This window comes from Scyliorhinus torazame, chromosome 14 (assembly GCF_047496885.1).
Source record: "Scyliorhinus torazame isolate Kashiwa2021f chromosome 14, sScyTor2.1, whole genome shotgun sequence".
Taxonomy (NCBI): domain Eukaryota; kingdom Metazoa; phylum Chordata; class Chondrichthyes; order Carcharhiniformes; family Scyliorhinidae; genus Scyliorhinus; species Scyliorhinus torazame.
The window spans coordinates 181739531-181760602 of record NC_092720.1 but is presented as its reverse complement, the minus strand read 5'-3'; the positions used below and the strand labels follow the sequence as shown (position 1 = coordinate 181760602).

Here is a 21072-nt window from a genome sequence, read left to right as displayed (position 1 = left end):
ATAAAACAATGACTCGAATGTATCAGGCTGGAGGCGCATGATAGACAGGCCTAGGGATAATGGTGTTTTTTGTACTACGTCCCTCTGTGGGATCGAATCACGCACCTTGGTGTCTGCCAAATGCAGACATCCAGATTTCAAACAGTCAGCTCACAGCCACAGAGATAATGAATATTAATTTGGACTACCATAGAGAGACATACAACCGAATAGCAACAGTGGGACGAAAGGCGTCTAGATGTTTCTCTTTGGATCAAAGAGGATGAGACCGCCAATGAGAAGCGCTCCATAGAGCAACTGGTATGTAAGGACTCTTTACAACGGGTTAATGGCTGAGTGCATGCTTCTGCTCCTGTTTGATGCTCCAGAATTCAAACGGTTGTGAATAGGAGAATCTCCTCAGCTCCCCGTTTTATATTTGAACTATTATCATCAAACATACTCCTCCGGTTCTTGCCTTTTTGGAAGTAAAAACCGTCTCACTCAATTTGCTGCATCAGCTCCTTCGGTCATTCACACAAAATGTTCAAGTGTCAAATGAGAAGGACTGGGCCGAATTTTGGGAAATAGAGCCAGTTGGCAGTGCAGAAAAGTGAAATGAAGCGACACACGAAAATCAAGCACTATTTTGTGAATGTTGGGTAACACTTCGACAAACAGTATCCGGAGAGAACGAAGGGCTCTGCCTGACTGATCAGCGACAGTCAAGACACATTTCCCTTGTTTAAAATGATTCGAGAAATTAACTGACATTTAGAAACTAAGAAAACTGTCCTGACTGGACTCCGGAAAATACAGTTTCATTTTAGTTTCATTGCGATTATCGGGAGGCAGAAAATACAACAATGCTCGAATGTAGAAGGAGAGAGGCGCGTTATTGACAGGGCTACGGATAATGGTGTAGTCTCTGTTGTGTGACACAACGTAACGCTGGGTTGAAACACAGACTCCGTTCTCTCTCCACAGATGCTGTCAGGCCTGCTGAGATTGCCCTGAGTTTTGTTATTTTTGTTCCAGATTGGTGCATCGGCAATAATTTGCGGCTCCGATGTGGACAAGATGAGACTGTTTCCATGATAATTTGGCATGTTTATTCAAGCAAAAGCAGCGTTTGTCGTCTCTGTGGCGCAATCGGTTAGCGCGCTCGGCTATGAACTGAATATTTGGTGGTTCGATCCCACCCAGAGATTAAATATTATCCCACCCTCGGATGGTGTTTTTTATATCTCATCGCTCTGTGGGATCGAATCACCCACCATGGTGCTTTTTATATTTCATGCCACATTTGACTTGATTTCTTTCCTCCGATTCCAATATTAAACACGCCAAATGTTGACATTCTGATTTTAAACCGTCAGTTCACATCCAAAGACATAATCAATATTAATTTGAACTACCAGAGAGACATTCACCCCAAAAGCAACAGTGGGACGAAAGGGGTCTCGATTTTTCTCTTTGCATGAAAGAGGATGAGACGGCAAATGAGAGGCGCTCCAAAGTGCAACTTGTATGTGGGCGGAGAAGTTCCATCGTGGAAATAGAGAGAGAGTTTGTTTGCACTGACAATATTCAGGAATGAGAAGAAAGGGATACAGGGTGAAACGGTTTCAAATAATCAGCAGGGCACGACGTGACCAATGTCTTCCGTAGAATACCCGTCAGCCGGCACATTGATCATCAGCGATCCAGCGAAACTGTTAATCTATGGACAATCTGGCACACTTGATCATGGCCAATCCACCGAACCTTCACATCTTTGGACTGTGGGAGGAACCTTGAGCAGGCGCAGAAAACTGATGCAGACACCGGGAGAACGTCCAAATACCATATGTTGTGGACGATTATCGAAATTGTTATCTATTATATATTATAGCGGGTGCAAAGTTATTTTTAGGAGCCTGGGTTAACGTGTATATATCCTTGATGCAGGAACATTATTATGGAATAAACGTTAAGACATCCAAAATGTGTATCTACTAAAGTTGTAATTAGAGAGTCAGAAAGTGTGGGCCATGATAGATTCCAAACAGGTAATGACCAAGTAAATCAGCGTCGGCCGTAACATGTGGCGCCGTGATCGTATAGTGGTTAGTACTCTGCGTTGTGGCCGCAGCAACCTCGGTTCGAATCCGAGTCACGGCATCGATAAACTGGTATGTTTTACCAAAATGAACGGATGAGGAATTCTCTGTGTAAAGGACTCTTTACAACGGGTTAATAGCTGAGTGCATGCTTCTGCTCCTGTTTGATGCCTCAGAATTCAAATGGTTGTGAAGAGTAGAAAATCCTCAGCTCCCGGTTTTATATTTAAACTATTATCATCAAGCATACTCCTCCGATTCTTGTCTTTTTGGAAGTGAAAACCGTCTCACTCAATTTGCTGCATCAGCTTATTCGGTAATTCACCCAAAATGTTCAAGCGTCTCAATCAAATACCCACGGACCATTCTGTAGACGCGGACAATAATTTTCGTCTCGATAGTCTCTCGATGTAAATGAATTTCCGGACATCTGGTCATGATGCAATGAGGAGAAGTGGGCAGAATTTTGGGAAATAGAGCCAGCTGGCAGTGGAGTAAATGGAAAGGAAGGCACACCAGAAAATCAAGCACCTGTTTTGTGAATGTTGGGAAACTCTTCGAGAAACAGAATCCGGGGAGAACGAAGACCGCTGCCCGACTGATTAGCGACAGTCAAGACACATTTCCTTTGGATAGGATTATTCGATACATTAACGGATATATTAGTACCCACGAAAACTCTCCTTACTGCACATCAGAAAATACAGTTTCATTTTAGTTTAATTGCGAATATCTGGAAGCAGAAAATAAAACAATGACTCGAATGTATCAGGCTGGAGGCGCATGATAGACAGGCCTAGGGATAATGGTGTTTTTTGTACTACGTCCCTCTGTGGGATCGAATCACGCACCTTGGTGTCTGCCAAATGCAGACATCCAGATTTCAAACAGTCAGCTCACAGCCACAGAGATAATGAATATTAATTTGGACTACCATAGAGAGACATACAACCGAATAGCAACAGTGGGACGAAAGGCGTCTCGATGTTTCTCTTTGGATCAAAGAGGATGAGACCGCCAATGAGAAGCGCTCCATAGAGCAACTGGTATGTAAGGACTCTTTACAACGGGTTAATGGCTGAGTGCATGCTTCTGCTCCTGTTTGATGCTCCAGAATTCAAACGGTTGTGAATAGGAGAATCTCCTCAGCTCCCCGTTTTATATTTGAACTATTATCATCAAACATACTCCTCCGGTTCTTGCCTTTTTGGAAGTAAAAACCGTCTCACTCAATTTGCTGCATCAGCTCCTTCGGTCATTCACACAAAATGTTCAAGTGTCAAATGAGAAGGACTGGGCCGAATTTTGGGAAATAGAGCCAAGTTGGCAGTGCAGAAAAGTGAAATGAAGCGACACACGAAAATCAAGCACTATTTTGTGAATGTTGGGTAACACTTCGACAAACAGTATCCGGGGAGAACGAAGGGCTCTGCCTGACTGATCAGCGACAGTCAAGACACATTTCCCTTGTTTAAAATGATTCGAGAAATTAACTGACATTTAGAAACTAAGAAAACTGTCCTTACTGGACTCCGGAAAATACAGTTTCATTTTAGTTTCATTGCGATTATCGGGAGGCAGAAAATACAACAATGCTCGAATGTAGAAGGATAGAGGCGCGTTATTGACAGGGCTACGGATAATGGTGTAGTCTCTGTTCTGTGACACAACGTAACGCTGGGTTGAAACACAGACTCCGTTCTCTCTCCACAGATGCTGTCAGGCCTGCTGAGATTGCCCTGAGTTTTGTTATTTTTGTTCCAGATTGGTGCATCGGCAATAATTTGCGGCTCCGATGTGGACAAGATGAGACTGTTTCCATGATAATTTGGCATGTTTATTCAAGCAAAAGCAGCGTTTGTCGTCTCTGTGGCGCAATCGGTTAGCGCGCTCGGCTATGAACTGAAAATTTGGTGGTTCGATCCCACCCAGAGATTAAATATTATCCCACCCTCGGATGGTGTTTTTTATATCTCATCGCTCTGTGGGATCGAATCACCCACCATGGTGCTTTTTATATTTCATGCCACATTTGACTTGATTTCTTTCCTCCGGTTCCAATATTAAACACGCCAAATGTTGACATTCTGATTTTAAACCGTCAGTTCACATCCAAAGACATAATCAATATTAATTCGAAGTTCCAGAGAGAGACAATCACCCCAATAGCAACAGTGGGACGAAAGGGGCTTTGGTTTTCCACATTGGAACAAAGAGTGTGAGACGGCGACTGAGAGGCTCTCCAAAGTGCAACTGGTCTGTGTGCGGAGAAGTTCAATCGTGGAAAAAGAGAGAGTTTGTTAGCACTGACAATATTCAGGAATGAGAGGAAAGGGATACAGGGTGAAATGGTTTCAAAAAGATCAGCAAGGGACGATGCAACCAAGGTGCTCCGTAGAATACACGTATCCAGCTAAAATGGTAATCGATGGTCATAGAACATAGAACAATACAGCGCAGTACAGGCCCTTCGGCCCACGATGTTGCACCGAAACAAATGCCATCTAACCTATGCCATTATCATCCATATGTTTATCAAATAAACTTTTAAATGCCCTCAATGTTGGCGAGTTCACTACTGTAGCAGGTAGGGCATTCCACGGCCTCACTACTCTTTGAGTAAAGAACCTACCTCTGACCTCTGTCCTATATCTAGTACCCCTCAGTTTAAAGCTATGTCCCCTCGTGCCAGCCATTTCCATCCACGGGAGAAGGCTCCCACTGTCCACCCTATCCAACACCCTGATCATTTTGTATGCCTCTATTAAGTCTCCTCTTAACCTTCTTCTCTCCAACGAAAACAACCTCAAGTCCATCAGCCTTTCCTCATAAGATTTTCCCTCCATACCAGGCAACATCCTGGTAAATCTCCTCTGCACCCGCTCCAAAGCCTCCACGTCCTTCCTATAATGCGGTGACCAGAACTGTACGCAATACTCCAAATGCGGCCGTACCAGAGTTCTGTACAGCTGCAACATGATGGTCAATCTGGCACACGTTAGCATGACCAATCCAACGAACCTTCACATCTTTGGACTGAGGGATTGACCTCGATCAGACGGAGAAAACCGATGCAGACACCGGGACAACGTCCAAATACCATATGTTTGCGATGAATCAAGAAATTGTTATGTATTATATATTATAGCGATTGCACTGTTTTTTTTATAAGCCTGGGGATAAAGTGTATATATCCTTGTTGCAGGAACATTATTACAGAACCAAGGTTAAGGTATCCGAATTGTGTATTTACTAAAGTTGTAATTAGAGAGTTATAAAGTGTCAGCTATGCGAGAGTCCAAACAGTTGATGACCAAGTACATCAGCAGTTACACGTTGAAGCGCCGGCAACATATGGCGCCGTGATCGTATAGTGGTTAGTACTTTGCGTTGTGGCCGCAGCAATCTCGGTTCGAATCCGAGTCACGGCATCGATAAATTGATAAGTTTTCCCAAATGAACGGGTGAGGAAGTCTCTGTGTAAAGGACTCTTTAAAACGGGTTAATAATTGAGTGCATGCTTCTGCTCCTGTTTGATGCTCCAGAATTCAAACGGTTGTGAATAGGAAAACCTCCTCAGCTCCCACTTTTATATTTTAACGATTATCATCAAGAATACTCCTCCGGTTCTTGTCTTTTTGGAAGTGAAACACGTCTCACTCAATTTGCTGCATCAGCTTCTTCGGTAATTCACCCAAAATGTTCAAGTGTCTCAACCAAATACCCACCGACCATTCTGTAGACGAGGACAATAATCTTGGTCTCGATTGTCTCTCCATATCAATGAATATCCGGACATCTGGTCATGGAGCAATGAGGAGAAGTGGGTAGAATTTTGGGAAATAGAGCCTGTTGGCAGTGGAGAACATGGAAAGGAAGCGACACACGAAAATCGAGCACCTGTTTTGTGAATGTTGGGAAATACTCCGAGAAACAGAATCCGGGGAGAACGAAGTGCGCTGCCCGACTGATCAGCGACAGTCAAGACACATTTCCTTTGGTTAGGATTCTTCGATACATTAACGGATATTTAGAACCCAAGAAAACTGTCCTTGCTGCACATCAGAAAATACAAATTCATTTTAGTTTAACTGCGAATATCTGGAAGCAGAAAATAAATCAATGGCTCGAATGTATAAGGCTGGAGGCGCATTATAGACAGGCCTACTGATAATGGTGTTTTTTGTACTTCGTCCCTCTGTGGGATCGAATCACGCACCTTGGTGTTTTTGTAGTTCATGCTACCTTGATTTGATTTATTTCTCCCGGCTCCAACATTAAGCATGCCAAATGCTGACATCCAGATTTCAAACAGTCAGCTCACAGCCGCAGAGATAATGAATATTAATTTGAACTACCATAGAGAGACATACATCCCAAAAGCAACAGTGGGACGAAAGGTGTCTAGATGTTTCTCTTTGGATCAAAGAGGATGAGACCGCCTATAAGAGGCGCTCCATAGACAACTGGTATGTGGGCGAAGAAGTTCAATCGTGGAAATAGAGAGAGAGTTTGTTTGCACTGATAATATTCAGGAATGAGAGGAAAGGGATACAGGGAGAAATGGCTTCAAAAAATCAGCAGTAGACAAAGTGACCAAGTTCCTCCGTAGAATACCTGTAATCCGGCACGTTGATCATCGTCAATCCAGCGAAACTGCTAATCTATGGACAATCTGACACACTTTGGCAAGGCCAATCCACCGAACCTTCACATCTTTGGACACTGTGAGGGACCTCGTGCAGGCGGAGAAAACCGATGCAGACACCGGGAGAACGTCCAAGTGCCATTTGTTTGGGATGAATATCGAAATAGTTATGTATTATATATTATAGCCGTTGCATTGTTATTTTTATGAGCCTTCGTTAAAGTGTATATATCCTTGTTGCAGGAACATTATTATGGAACCAAGGTTAAGTCATCCAAACTTGTGTATCTACTAAAGATGTAATTAGAGAGTAATAAACTGTGGGTCATGAAAGATTCCAAACAGTCGATGACCACGTACATTGACAGTTACGTATGCGCCTCGGCGGTAACCTGTGGCGCCGTGATCGTCCCGTGGTTCGTACTCTGGGTTCTGGCCGCAGCAACATCGGTTCGAATCCGAGTCACGGCGGCGAAAAGTTGATGGGTTTTTCTCAAATGAACTGATGAGGAATCTCTGTGCAAAGGACTTTTTAAAACGGAATCACAGCTGAGAGCATGCTGCTGCTCCTGTTTGATGCTCCGGAATTCAAACGGTTGCGAATTCGAAAATCTCTTCAGCTCCCCGTCTTTTATTTTAACTATTATCATCAAAGATACTCCTCCGGTTCTTGCCTTTTTGGAAGTAAAAACCGTCTCACTCAATTTGCTGCATCAGCTCCTTCGGTCATTCACACAAAATGTTCAAGTGTCAAATGAGAAGGACTGGGCCGAATTTTGGGAAATAGAGCCAGTTGGCAGTGGAGAAAAGTGAAATGAAGCGACACACGAAAATCAAGCACTATTTTGTGAATGTTGGGTAACACTTCGACAAACAGTATCCGGGGAGAACGAAGGGCTCTGCCTGACTGATCAGCGACAGTCAAGACACATTTCCCTTGTTTAGAATGATTCGAGAAATTAACTGAGATTTAGAAACTAAGAAAACTGTCCTTACTGGACACCGGAAAATACAGTTTCATTTTAGTTTCATTGCGATTATCGGGAGGCAGAAAATACAACAATGCTCGAATGTAGAAGGATAGAGGCGCGTTATTGACAGGGCTACGGATAATGGTGTAGTCTCTGTTCTGTGACACAACGTAACGCTGGGTTGAAACACAGACTCCGTTCTCTCTCCACAGATGCTGTCAGGCCTGCTGAGATTGCCCTGAGTTTTGTTATTTTTGTTCCAGATTGGTGCATCGGCAATAATTTGCGGCTCAGATGTGGACAAGATGAGACTGTTTCCATGATAATTTGGCATGTTTATTCAAGCAAAAGCAGCGTTTGTCGTCTCTGTGGCGCAATCGGTTAGCGCGCTCGGCTATGAACTTGAAAAGTTGGTGGTTCGATCCCACCCAGAGATTAAATATTATCCCACCCTCGGATGATGTTTTTTATATCTCATCGCTCTGTGGGATCGAATCACCCACCATGGTGCTTTTTATATTTCATGCCACATTTGACTTGATTTCTTTCCTCCGGTTCCGATATTAAACACGCCAAATGTTGACATCCCTGATTTTAAACCGTCAGTTCACATCCAAAGAGATAATCAATATTAATTTGAAGTTCCAGAGAGAGACAATCACCCCAATAGCAACAGTGGGACGAAAGGGGCTTTGGTTTTCCACATTGGAACAAAGAGTGTGAGACGGCGACTGAGAGGCTCTCCAAAGTGCAACTGGTATGTGTGCGGAGAAGTTCAATCGTCGAAAAAGAGATAGAGAGTTTGTTAGCACTGACAATATTCAGGAATGAGAGGAAAGAGATACAGGGTGAAATGGTTTCAAAAAGATCAGCAAGGGACGATGCAACCAAGGTCCTCCGTAGAATACACGTATCCAGCTAAAATGGTAATCGATGGTCATAGAACATAGAACAATACAGCGCAGTACAGGCCTTTCGGCCCACGATGTTGCACCGAAACAAAAGCCATCTAACCTACACTATGCCATTATCATCCATATGTTTATCCAATAAACTTTTAAATGCCCTCAATGTTGGCGAGTTCACTACTGTAGCAGGTAGGGCATTCCACGGCCTCACTACTCTTTGAGTAATGAACCTACCTCTGACCTCTGTCCTATATCTATTACCCCTCAGTTAAAAGTGATGTCCCCTCGTGCCAGCCATTTCCATCCACGGGAGAAGGCTCCCACTGTCCACCCTATCCAACACCCTGATCATTTTGTATGCCTCTATTAAGTCTCCTCTTAACCTTCTTCTCTCCACCGAAAACAACCTCAAGTCCATCAGCCTTTCCTCATAAGATTTTCCCTCCATACCAGGCAACATCCTGGTAAATCTCCTCTGCACCCGCTCCAAAGCCTCCACGTCCTTCCTATAAAGCGGTGACCAGAACTGTACGCAATACTCCAAATGCGGCCGTACCAGAGTTCTGTACAGCTGCAACATGATGGTCAATCTGGCACACGTTAGCATGACCAATCCACCGAACATTCACATCTTTGGACTGAGGGATTGACCTCGATCAGACGGAGAAAACCGATGCAGACACCGGGACAACGTCCAAATACCATATGTTTGCGATGAATCAAGAAATTGTTATGTATTAAATATTATAGCGATTGCACTGTTTTTTTGTAAGCCTGGGGATAAAGTGCATATATCCTTGTTGCAGGAACATTATTACAGAACCAAGGTTAAGGTATCCGAATTGTGTATTTACTAAAGTTGTAATTAGAGAGTTATAAAGTGTCAGCTATGATAGATTCCAAGCAGTTGATGACCAAGTACATCAGTAGTTACACGTTGCGGCGCCGATACCAAATGGCGCCGTGATCGTATCGTGGTTAATACTCAGCGTTGTGGCCGCAGTAATCTCGTTTCGAATCCGAGTCACGGCAGTGATCAATTGATCTGTTTTCCCAAATGAACGGGTGAGGAAGTCTGTGTGTAAAGGACTCTTGACAACGGGTTAATAACTGAGTGCATGCTTCTGCTCCTGTTTGATGCTCCAGAATTCAAACGGTTGTGAATAAGAAAATCTCCTCAGCTCCCACTTTTATATTCTAACGATTATCATCAAGAATACTCCTCCGGTTCTTGTCTTTTTGGAAGTGAAACCCGTCCCGCTCAATTTGCTGCATCAGCTTCTTCGGTAATTCACCCAAAATGTTCAAGTGTCTCAACCAAATACCCACCGACCATTCTGTAGACGAGGACAACAATCTTGGTCTCGATAGTCACTCCATATCAATGAATATCCGGACATCTGGTCATGGAGCAATGAGGAGAAGTGGGCAGAATTGTGGGAAATAGAGCCAGTTGGCAGTGGAGAAAATGGAAAGGAAGCGACGCACGAAAATCGAGCACCTGTTTTGTGAATGTTGGGAAATACTCCGAGAAACAGAATCCGGGGAGAACGAAGTGCGCTGCCCGACTGATCAGCGACAGTCAAGACACATTTCCTTTGGTTAGTATTCTTCGATACATTAACGGATATTTAGAACCCAAGTAAACTGTCCTTGCTGCACATCAGAAAATACAAATTCATTTTAGTTTAACTGCGAATATCTAGGAAGCAGAAAATAAATCAATGGCTCGAATGTATAAGGCTGGAGGCGCATTATAGACAGGCCTACGGATAATGGTGTTTTTTGTACTGCGTCCCTCTGTGGGATCGAATCACGCACCTTGGTGTTTTTGTAGTTCATGCCACCTTGATTTGATTTATTTCTCCCGGCTCCAACATTAAGCAAACCAAATGCTGACATCCAGATTTTAAACAATCAGTTCACACCCACAGAGGTAATGAATATTAATTTGAACTACCATAGAGAGACATACATCCCAAAAGCAACAGTGGGACGAAAGGTATCTAGATGTTTGTCTTTGGATCAAAGAGGATGAGACCGCCAATGAGAGGCGCTCCATAGAGCAACTGGTATGTGGGCGGAGAAGTTCAATCGTGGAAAAAGAGAGAGAGTTTGTTTGCACTGATAATATTCAGGAATGAGAGGAAAGGGATACAGGGAGAAATGGTTTCAAAAAATCAGCAGGAGACAAAGTGACCAGGTTCCTCCGTAGAATAGCCGTAATCCGGCACGTTGATCATGGCCAATCCAGCGAAGCTGCCAATCTATGGACAATTTGACACACTTTAGCATGGCCAATCCACCGAACCTTCACATCTTTGGACAGTGTGAGGGACCTCGTGCAGGGGGAGAAAACCGATGCAGACACCGGGAGAACGTCCAGGTACCATTTGTTTGGGATGAATATCGAAATAGTTATGTATTATATATTATAGCCGTTGCATTGTTATTTTTATGAGCCTTCGTTAAAGTGTATATATCCTTGTTGCAGGAACATTATTATGGAACCAAGGTTAAGTCATCCAAACTTGTGTATCTACTAAAGATGTAATTAGAGAGTAATAAACTGTGGGTCACGAAAGATTCCAAACAGTTGATGACCACGTACATCGACAGTTACGTATGTGCCTCGGCGGTAACCTGTGGCGCCGTGGTCGTCCCGCGGTTCGTACTCTGGATTGTGGCCGCAGCAACAGTCGTTCGAATCCGAGTCACGGCGGCGAAAAGTTGGTTCGTTTTTCTCAAATGAACTGATGAGGAACCTCTGTGCAAAGGACTCTTTAAAACGGGAACACAGCTGAGTGTATGCTTCTGCTCCTGTTTGATGCTCCGGAATTCCAGCGGTTGCGAATACGATAATCTCTTCAGCTATTTCAACTATTATCATCAAAAATACTCCTCAGGTTCTTGTCTGTTTGGAAGTGAAAACAGTCGCTCTCAATTTGCTGCATCAGCTTCTTTGGCCATTCACCCCAAATTTTCAAGTGCTTCAACAAAATACACACTGAACATGGGCAGCACGGTAGCACAAGTGATTATCACTGTGGCTTCACAGCGCCAGGGTCCCAGGTTCGATTCCCCGCTGGGTCACTGTCTGTGCGGAGTTTGCACGTTCTCCCCGTGTCCGCGTGGGTTTCCTCCGGGTGCTCCGGTTTCCTCCCACAGTCCAAAGACGTGCAGGTTAGGTGGATTGGCCATGCTAAATTACCCGTAGTGTCCATAAAGGTTAGGAGGAGTTATTGGGTTACGGGGATAGGGTGGAAGTGAGGGCTTAAGTGGTCGGTGCAGACTCGATGGGCCGAATGGCCTCCTTCTGCACTGTATGTTCTATGTAATCTATGTAAACCTTCTGTGTACTAGAGAATAATCTTGGTCTCGTTAGTTCCTCGATATAAATGAATTTCCTGACATCTGGTCATGATGCAATGAGGAGGAGAGGGCAGAATTCTGGGAAATAATGCCAGTTGGCAATGGAGAAATCGGAAACGAAGCGACAGACGAACATCAAGCACAAGTTTTGTGAATGTTGGGAAACACTTCGAGAAACAGAATCTGGGAGAACGAAGGGGGCCGCCCGAATGATCAGCGATAGTGACGACACATTTTTTTTGGTTAGAATGATTCGAGAAATCAACTGAAATTTAGAAAATAAGAAAACTGTCCTTACTGCACACCAGAAAATCCAGTATAATGTTAGTTTCATTGCGATTATCGGGAGGGAGTAAATACAACAATGCTCGAATGTAAAAGGATAGAGGCGCGTTATTGACAGGGCTACGGTTAATGGTGTAGTCTTTGTTCTGTGACACAAAGTCACCCTGGCTTGAAACACAGGGTTCTCTCTCCACAGATGCTGTCAGACCTGCTGAGATTGCCCAGAGTTTTGTTATTTTTGTTCCAGATTGGTGCATCGGCAATAATTTGTTGTTCCGATATGGACAAGATGAGACTGTTTCCATGATAATGTGGCATGTTTATTCAAGCAAGAGCCGCATTTGCCGTCTCTGTGGCGCAATCGGTTATCGCGCTCGGCTGTGAACCGAAAAGTTGGTGGTTCCATCCCACCCAGAGATCAAGTATTATCCCACCCTCGGATGATGTCTTTTATATCTCATCCCTCTGTGGGATAGAAGCACCCACCATGGTGCTTTTTATATTTCATGCCACATTGACATGATTTCTTTCCTCCGGTTCCACTATTAAACACGCCAAATGTCGTCATTCTGATTTTAAACCGTCAGTTCACATCCAAAGAGTTAATCAATATGAATTTGATGTTCTAGAGAGAGATATTCACCCCAATAGCAACAGTGGGACGAAAGGGGCCTAGATTTTCCTCTTTGGAACATAGAGTGTGAGACGGCGAATGAGAGGCGCTCCAACGTGCAACTGGTATGTGGGCGGAGAAGTTCAATCGTGGAAATAGAGAGAGAGTTTGTTTGGACTGACAATATTCAGGAATGAGAGGAAAGGGATACAGGGTGAAATGGTTTCAGAAAAACCAACAAGGGACGATGCAACCAAGTTCCTCCGTAGAATACCCGTAACGCGGCACGTTTATCATGGCCAACCCAGCGAAACTGGTAATCGATGTTCAATCTGGCACACGTCAGCATAACCAATCCACCGAACCTTCACATATTTGGACTGTGGAAGGGACCTCAATCAGGCGGAGAAAACCGATGCAGACACCGGGACAACGTCCAAATACCGTATGTTTGAGATGAATCAAGAAATTGTTATGTATTATATATTATAGCGGTTGCATTATTATTTTTATAAGCATGGGGATAAAGTGTATATATCCTTGTTGCAGGAACGTTATTACGGAACCAAGGTTAAGGTATCCAAATTGTGTATTTACAAAAGTTGTATTTAGAGAGTCATAAACTGTGAGCTATGATAGATTCCAAACAGTTGATGATCAAATACATCAGCAGCTACAGGTTGCGTCGGCGGTAACATAAGCGCCGTGATCGTATAGTGGTTAGTACTCTGCGTTGTGGCCGCAGCAACCTTGGTTCGAATCCGAGTCACGGCAGCGATACATTGATATGTTTTCCCAAATGAACAGATGAGGAATTCTCTGTGTAAAGGACTCTTTACAACGGGTTAATAATTGAGTGCATGCTTCTGCTCCTGTTTGATGCTCCAGAATTCAAACGGTTGTGAATAGGAGAATATCCTGAGCTCCGAGTTTTATATTTTAACGATTATCATCAAGAATACTCCACCGGTTCTTGTCTTTTTGGAAGTGAAACCCGTCTCAGTCAATTTGCTGCATCAGCTTCTTCGGTAATTCACCCAAAATGTTCAAGTGTCTCAAGCAAATACCCACCGACCATTCTGTAGACGAGGACAATAATCTTGGTCTCGATAGTCTCTCCATATCAATGAATTTCCGGACATCTGGTCATGGAGCAATGAGGAGAAGTGGGCAGAATTGTGGGAAATAGAGCCAGTTGGCAGTGGAGAAAATGGAAAGGAAGCGACGCACGAAAATCAAGCCCCTGTTTTGTGAATGTTGGGAAACACTTCGAGAAACAGAATCCGGGGAGAACGAAGAGCGCTGCCCGACTGATCAGCGACAGTCAATACACATTTCCTTCGGTTAGGATTCTTCGATACATTTACGGATATTTAGAACCCAAGAAAACTGTTCTTGCTGCACATCAGAAAATACAGTTTCATTTTAGTTTATCTGCGAATATCTGGAAGCAGAAAATAAATCAATGGCTCGTATGTATAAGGCTGGAGGCGCATTCTCGACAGACCTACGGATAATCGTGTTTTTTGTACCTCGTCCCTCTGTGGGATCGAATCACGCACCTTGGTGTTTTTGTAGTTCATGCTACCGTGATTTGATTTCTTTCTCCCGGCTCCAACATTAAGCACGTCAAATGCTGACATCCGGATTTTAAACAGTCAGTTCACACCCAAAGAGATAATGAATATTATTTTGAGCTACCATAGAGAGACATACATCCCAAAAGCAACAGTGGGACGAAAGATGTCTAGATTTTTCTCTTTGGATCAAAGAGGATGAGACCGCCAATGAGAGGGAGCTCCATCGTGCAACTGGTATGTGGGCGGAGAAGTTCAATCGTGGAAATATAGAGAGAGTTTGTTTGCACTGATAATATTCAGGAATGAGAGGAAAGGAATACAGGGAGAAATGATTTCAAAAAATCAGCGTGAGACAATGTGACCAAGTTCCTCAGTAGAATACCCGTAACCGGCACGTTGGGCATGGCCAATCCTGCGAAATTGCTGATCTATGGACAATCTGGCACACTTTAGCATGGCCAATCCACCGAACCTTCACATCTTTAGACAGTGTGAGGGACCTCGTGCAGGCGGAGAAAACCGATGCAGACACCGGGAGAACGTCCAAATACCATATGTTTGGGATGAATATCGAAATTGTTTTCTATTATATATTATAGCCATTGCATTGTTATTTTTATGAGCCTCCGTTAAAGTGTATCTATCCTTGTTGCAGGAACATTATTATGGAACCAAGGTTAAGTCATCCAAACTTGTGTATCTACTAAAGATGTAATTAGAGAGTAATAAACTGTGGGTCATGAAAGATTCCAAACAGTTGATGACCACGTACATCGACAGTTAGAAAAGCTCCTAGGCGGTAACGTGTTGCGCCGTGATCGTCTACTGTTTCGTATTCTGCGTTGTGGCCACAGCAACCTCGTTTCGAATCCGAGTCACGGCAGCGATAAGTTGATGGGTTTTTCTCAAATGAACTGATGAGGAATCTCTGTGCAAAGGACTCTTTAAAACGGGTTCACAGATGAATGCATGCTTCTGCTCCTGTTTGATGCTCCGGAATTCAAACGGTTGCGAATACGATAATCTCTTAAGCTCCCGGTCTTTTATTTTAACTATTATCATCAAAAACACTCCTCAGGTTCTTGTCTGTTTGGAAGTGAAAACAGTCGCTCTCAATTTGCTGCATCAGCTTCTTTGGCCATTCACCCCAAATTTTCAAGTGCCCCAACCAAATACCCACTGAACCTTCTGTATACTCGGAGAATAATCTTGGTCTCGATAGTTCCTCCATATAAATGAATTTCCTGACATCTGGTCATGATGCAATGAGGACGAGAGGGCAGAATTTGGGGAAATAATGCCAGTTGGCAATGGACAAATCGGAAACGAAGTGACAGACGAACATCAAGCACCAGTTTTGTGAATGTTGGGAAATACTTCGAGAAACAGAATCTGGGAGAACGAAGGGGGCCGCCCGAATGATCAGCGATAGTGACGACACATTTTTTTTGGTTAGAATGATTCGAGAAAGCAACTGAAATTTAGAAACTAAGAAATCTGTCCTTCCTGCACACCAGAAAATCCAGTATAATGTTAGTCTCATTGCGATTATCGGGAGGGAGAAAATACAACAATGCTCGAATGTAAAAGGATAGAGGCGCGTTATTGACAGGGCTACGGTTAATGGTGTAGTCATTGTTCAGTGGCACAAAGGCTTGAAACACAGACTCCGTTCTCTCGCCACAGATGCTGTCAGACCTGCTGAGATTGCCCTGCGTTTTGTTATTTTTGTTCCAGATTGGTGCATCGGCAATCATTTGCTGCTCCGATGTGGACAAGATGAGACTGTTTCCATGATAATTTGGCATGTTTAGTCAAGCAAAAGCAGCATTTGTCGTCTCTGTGGCGCAATCGGTTAGCGCTCTCGGCTAGGAACTGAAAAGTTGGTGGTGCGATCCCACCTAGAGATTAAGTATTATCCCACCCTCGGATAGTGTTTTCTATATCTCATCCCTCTGTGGGATCGAATCACCCACCATGTTGATTTTTATATTTCGTGCCACATTGACTAGATTTCTTTCCTCCGGTTCCAATATTAAACACGCCAAATGTTGTATTTCTGATTTTAAACCGTCAGTTGACATCCAAAGAGTTAATCAATATTAATTTGAAGTTCCAGAGAGAGAGAATCACCCCAATAGCAACAGTGGAACGAAAGAGGATTGGATTTTCCTCTTTGGAACAAAGAGTGTGAGACGGCGAATGAGAGGCGCTCCAAAGTGCAACTGGTACATGGACGGAGAAGTTCAATCGTGGAAATAGAGAGAGAGTTTGTTTGCACTGACAATATTCAGGAATGAGAGGAAAGGGACACAGGGTGAAATGGTTTCAAAAACCCAGCAAGGGACGATGCAACCAAGTTCCTCCGTAGAATACCCGTAACGCGGCACGTTGATCATGGCCATTCCAGCGAAACTGGTAATCGATGGTCAATCTAGCACACGTTAGCATGGCCAATCCACCGAACCTTCACATATTTGGACTGTGGGACGGACCTCGATCAGGCGGAGAAAACCGATGCAGACACCGGGACAACGTCCAAATACCGTATGTTTGCGATGAATCAATAAATTGTTATGTATTATATATTATAGCGGTTGCATTGTTGTTTCTATAAGCCTGGGGATAAAGTGTATATATCCTTGTTGCAGGAACATTATTACGGAACCAAGGTTAAGGTATCCAAATTGTGTATTTACTAAAGTTGTAATTAGAGAGTCATAAAGTGTGAGCTATGATAGATTCCAAACAGTTGATGACCAAGTACATCAGCAGTTACAGACACCGGGAGAACGTCCAAATACCATATGTTTGGGACGATTCTCGAAATTGTTATCTATTATATATTATAGCGGGTGCAAAGTTATTTTTAGGAGCCTGGGTCAACGTGTATATATCCTTGTTGCAGGAACATTATTATGGAATAAACGTTAAGGCATCCAAAATGTGTATCTACTAAAGTTGTAATTAGAGAGTCAGAAAGTGTGGGCCATGATAGATTCCAAACAGGTAATGACCAAGTAAACCAGCGTCGACCTTAACATGTGGCGCCGTGATCGTATAGTGGTTAGTACTCTGCGTTGTGGCCGCAGCAACCTCGGTTCGAATCCGAGTCACGGCATCGATAAACTGGTATGTTTTCCAAAATGAACGGATGAGGAATTCTCTGTGTAAAGGACTCTTTCCAACGGGCTAATAGCTGAGTGCATGCTTCTGCTCCTGTTTGATGCCCCAGAATTCAAATGGTTGTGAAAAGTAGAAACTCCTCAGCTCCCGGTTTTATATTTAAACTATTATCATCAAGCATACTCCTCCGATTCTTGTCTTTTTGGAAGTGAAAACCGTCTCACTCAATTTGCTGCATCAGCTTATTCGGTAATTCACCCAAAATGTTCAAGCGTCTCAATCAAATACCCACGGACCATTCTGTAGACGCGGACAATAATTTTCGTCTCGATAGTCTCTCGATGTAAATGAATTTCCGGACATCTGGTCATGATGCAATGAGGAGAAGTGGGCAGCATTTTGGGAAATAGAGCCAGCTGGCAGTGGAGAAAATGGAAAGGAAGGCACACCAGAAAATCAAGCACCTGTTTTGTGAATGTTGGGAAACTCTTCGAGAAACAGAATCCGGGGAGAACGAAGACCGCTGCCCGACTGATTAGCGACAGTCAAGACACATTTCCTTTGGATAGGATTATTCGATACATTAACGGATATATTAGTACCCACGAAAACTCTCCTTACTGCACATCAGAAAATACAGTTTCATTTTAGTTTAATTGCGAATATCTGGAAGCAGAAAATAAAACAATGACTCGAATGTATCAGGCTGGAGGCGCATGATAGACAGGCCTCGGGATAATGGTGTTTTTTGTACTACGTCCCTCTGTGGGATCGAATCACGCACCTTGGTGTCTGCCAAATGCAGACATCCAGATTTCAAACAGTCAGCTCACAGCCACAGAGCTAATGAATATTAATTTGGACTACCATAGAGAGACATACAACCGAATAGCAACAGTGGGACGAAAGGCGTCTAGATGTTTCTCTTTGGATCAAAGTGGATGAGACCGCCAATGAGAAGCGCTCCATAGAGCAACTGGTATGTAAGGACTCTTTACAACGGGTTAATGGCTGAGTGCATGCTTCTGCTCCTGTTTGATGCTCCAGAATTCAAACGGTTGTGAATAGGAGAATCTCCTCAGCTCCCCGTTTTATATTTGAACTATTATCATCAAACATACTCCTCCGGTTCTTGCCTTTTTGGAAGTAAAAACCGTCTCACTCAATTTGCTGCATCAGCTCCTTCGGTCATTCACACAAAATGTTCAAGTGTCAAATGAGAAGGACTGGGCCGAATTTTGGGAAATAGAGCCAGTTGGCAGTGGAGAAAAGTGAAATGAAGCGACACACGAAAATCAAGCACTATTTTGTGAATGTTGGGTAACACTTCGACAAACAGTATCCGGGGAGAACGAAGGGCTCTGCCTGACTGATCAGCGACAGTCAAGACACATTTCCCTTGTTTAAAATGATTCGAGAAATTAACTGACATTTAGAAACTAAGAAAACTGTCCTTACTGGACTCCGGAAAATACAGTTTCATTTTAGTTTCATTGCGATTATCGGGAGGCAGAAAATACAACAATGCTCGAATGTAGAAGGATAGAGGCGCGTTATTGACAGGGCTACGGATAATGGTGTAGTCTCTGTTCTGTGACACAACGTAACGCTGGGTTGAAACACAGACTCCGTTCTCTCTCCACAGATGCTGTCAGGCCTGCTGAGATTGCCCTGAGTTTTGTTATTTTTGTTCCAGATTGGTGCATCGGCAATAATTTGCGGCTCCGATGTGGACAAGATGAGACTGTTTCCATGATAATTTGGCATGTTTATTCAAGCAAAAGCAGCGTTTGTCGTCTCTGTGGCGCAATCGGTTAGCGCGCTCGGCTATGAACTGAAAATTTGGTGGTTCGATCCCACCCAGAGATTAAATATTATCCCACCCTCGGATGGTGTTTTTTATATCTCATCGCTCTGTGGGATCGAATCACCCACCATGGTGCTTTTTATATTTCATGCCACATTTGACTTGATTTCTTTCCTCCGGTTCCAATATTAAACACGCCAAATGTTGACATTCTGATTTTAAACCGTCAGTTCACATCCAAAGACATAATCAATATTAATTCGAAGTTCCAGAGAGAGACAATCACCCCAATAGCAACAGTGGGACGAAAGGGGCTTTGGTTTTCCACATTGGAACAAAGAGTGTGAGACGGCGACTGAGAGGCTCTCCAAAGTGCAACTGGTCTGTGTGCGGAGAAGTTCAATCGTGGAAAAAGAGAGAGTTTGTTAGCACTGACAATATTCAGGAATGAGAGGAAAGGGATACAGGGTGAAATGGTTTCAAAAAGATCAGCAAGGGACGATGCAACCAAGGTGCTCCGTAGAATACACGTATCCAGCTAAAATGGTAATCGATGGTCATAGAACATAGAACAATACAGCGCAGTACAGGCCCTTCGGCCCACGATGTTGCACCGAAACAAATGCCATCTAACCTACACTATGCCATTATCATCCATATGTTTATCAAATAAACTTTTAAATGCCCTCAATGTTGGCGAATTCACTACTGTAGCAGGTAGGGCATTCCACGGCCTCACTACTCTTTGAGTAAAGAACCTACCTCTGACCTCTGTCCTATATCTAGTACCCCTCAGTTTAAAGCTATGTCCCCTCGTGCCAGCCATTTCCATCCACGGGAGAAGGCTCCCACTGTCCACCCTATCCAACACCCTGATCATTTTGTATGCCTCTATTAAGTCTCCTCTTAACCTTCTTCTCTCCAACGAAAACAACCTCAAGTCCATCAGCCTTTCCTCATAAGATTTTCCCTCCATACCAGGCAACATCCTGGTAAATCTCCTCTGCACCCGCTCCAAAGCCTCCACGTCCTTCCTATAATGCGGTGACCAGAACTGTACGCAATACTCCAAATGCGGCCGTACCAGAGTTCTGTACAGCTGCAACATGATGGTCAATCTGGCACACGTTAGCATGACCAATCCAACGAACCTTCACATCTTTGGACTGAGGGATTGACCTCGATCAGACGGTGAAAACCGATGCAGACACCGGGACAACGTCCAAATACCATATGTTTGCGATGAATCAAGAAATTGTTATGTATTATATATTATAGCGATTGCACTGTTTTTTTATAAGCCTGGGGATAAAGTGTATATATCCTTGTTGCAGGAACATTATTACAGAACCAAGGTTAAGGTATCCGAATTGTGTATTTACTAAAGTTGTAATTAGAGAGTTATAAAGTGTCAGCTGTGCGAGATTCCAAACAGTTGATGACCAAGTACATCAGCAGTTACACGTTGATTTGCCGTCTCTGTGGCGCAATCGGTTATCGCGCTCGGCTGTAAACCGAAAAGTTGGTGGTTCCATCCCACCCAGAGATCAAGTATTATCCCACCCTCGGATGATGTCTTTTATATCTCATCCCTCTGTGGGATAGAAGCACCCACCATGGTGCTTTTTATATTTCATGCCACATTGACATGATTTCTTTCCTCCGGTTCCACTATTAAACA

General features: G+C 43.6%; 7 non-coding genes across 7 annotated transcripts; all 7 read left to right on the top strand.

Moving 5' to 3' along the window:
* The first annotated feature begins 1116 nt into the window (after window positions 1-1116).
* Window positions 1117-1190, top strand: trnah-aug (transfer RNA histidin (anticodon AUG)). The gene has a single exon. It is a non-coding gene; the product is annotated as a tRNA-His (tRNA).
* Window positions 1191-2070: 880 nt separating this feature from the next.
* trnah-gug (transfer RNA histidin (anticodon GUG)) lies at window positions 2071-2142 on the top strand. Its single transcript has one exon. It is a non-coding gene; the product is annotated as a tRNA-His (tRNA).
* Window positions 2143-3944: 1802 nt separating this feature from the next.
* Window positions 3945-4018, top strand: trnah-aug (transfer RNA histidin (anticodon AUG)). Its single transcript has one exon. It is a non-coding gene; the product is annotated as a tRNA-His (tRNA).
* A 1422-nt stretch (window positions 4019-5440) lies between these two features.
* On the top strand, window positions 5441-5512 carry trnah-gug (transfer RNA histidin (anticodon GUG)). The gene has a single exon. It is a non-coding gene; the product is annotated as a tRNA-His (tRNA).
* An 8068-nt stretch (window positions 5513-13580) lies between these two features.
* On the top strand, window positions 13581-13652 carry trnah-gug (transfer RNA histidin (anticodon GUG)). The gene has a single exon. It is a non-coding gene; the product is annotated as a tRNA-His (tRNA).
* Window positions 13653-17507: 3855 nt separating this feature from the next.
* Window positions 17508-17579, top strand: trnah-gug (transfer RNA histidin (anticodon GUG)). Its single transcript has one exon. It is a non-coding gene; the product is annotated as a tRNA-His (tRNA).
* Window positions 17580-19379: 1800 nt separating this feature from the next.
* trnah-aug (transfer RNA histidin (anticodon AUG)) lies at window positions 19380-19453 on the top strand. The gene has a single exon. It is a non-coding gene; the product is annotated as a tRNA-His (tRNA).
* The last annotated feature ends 1619 nt before the right edge of the window (window positions 19454-21072 follow it).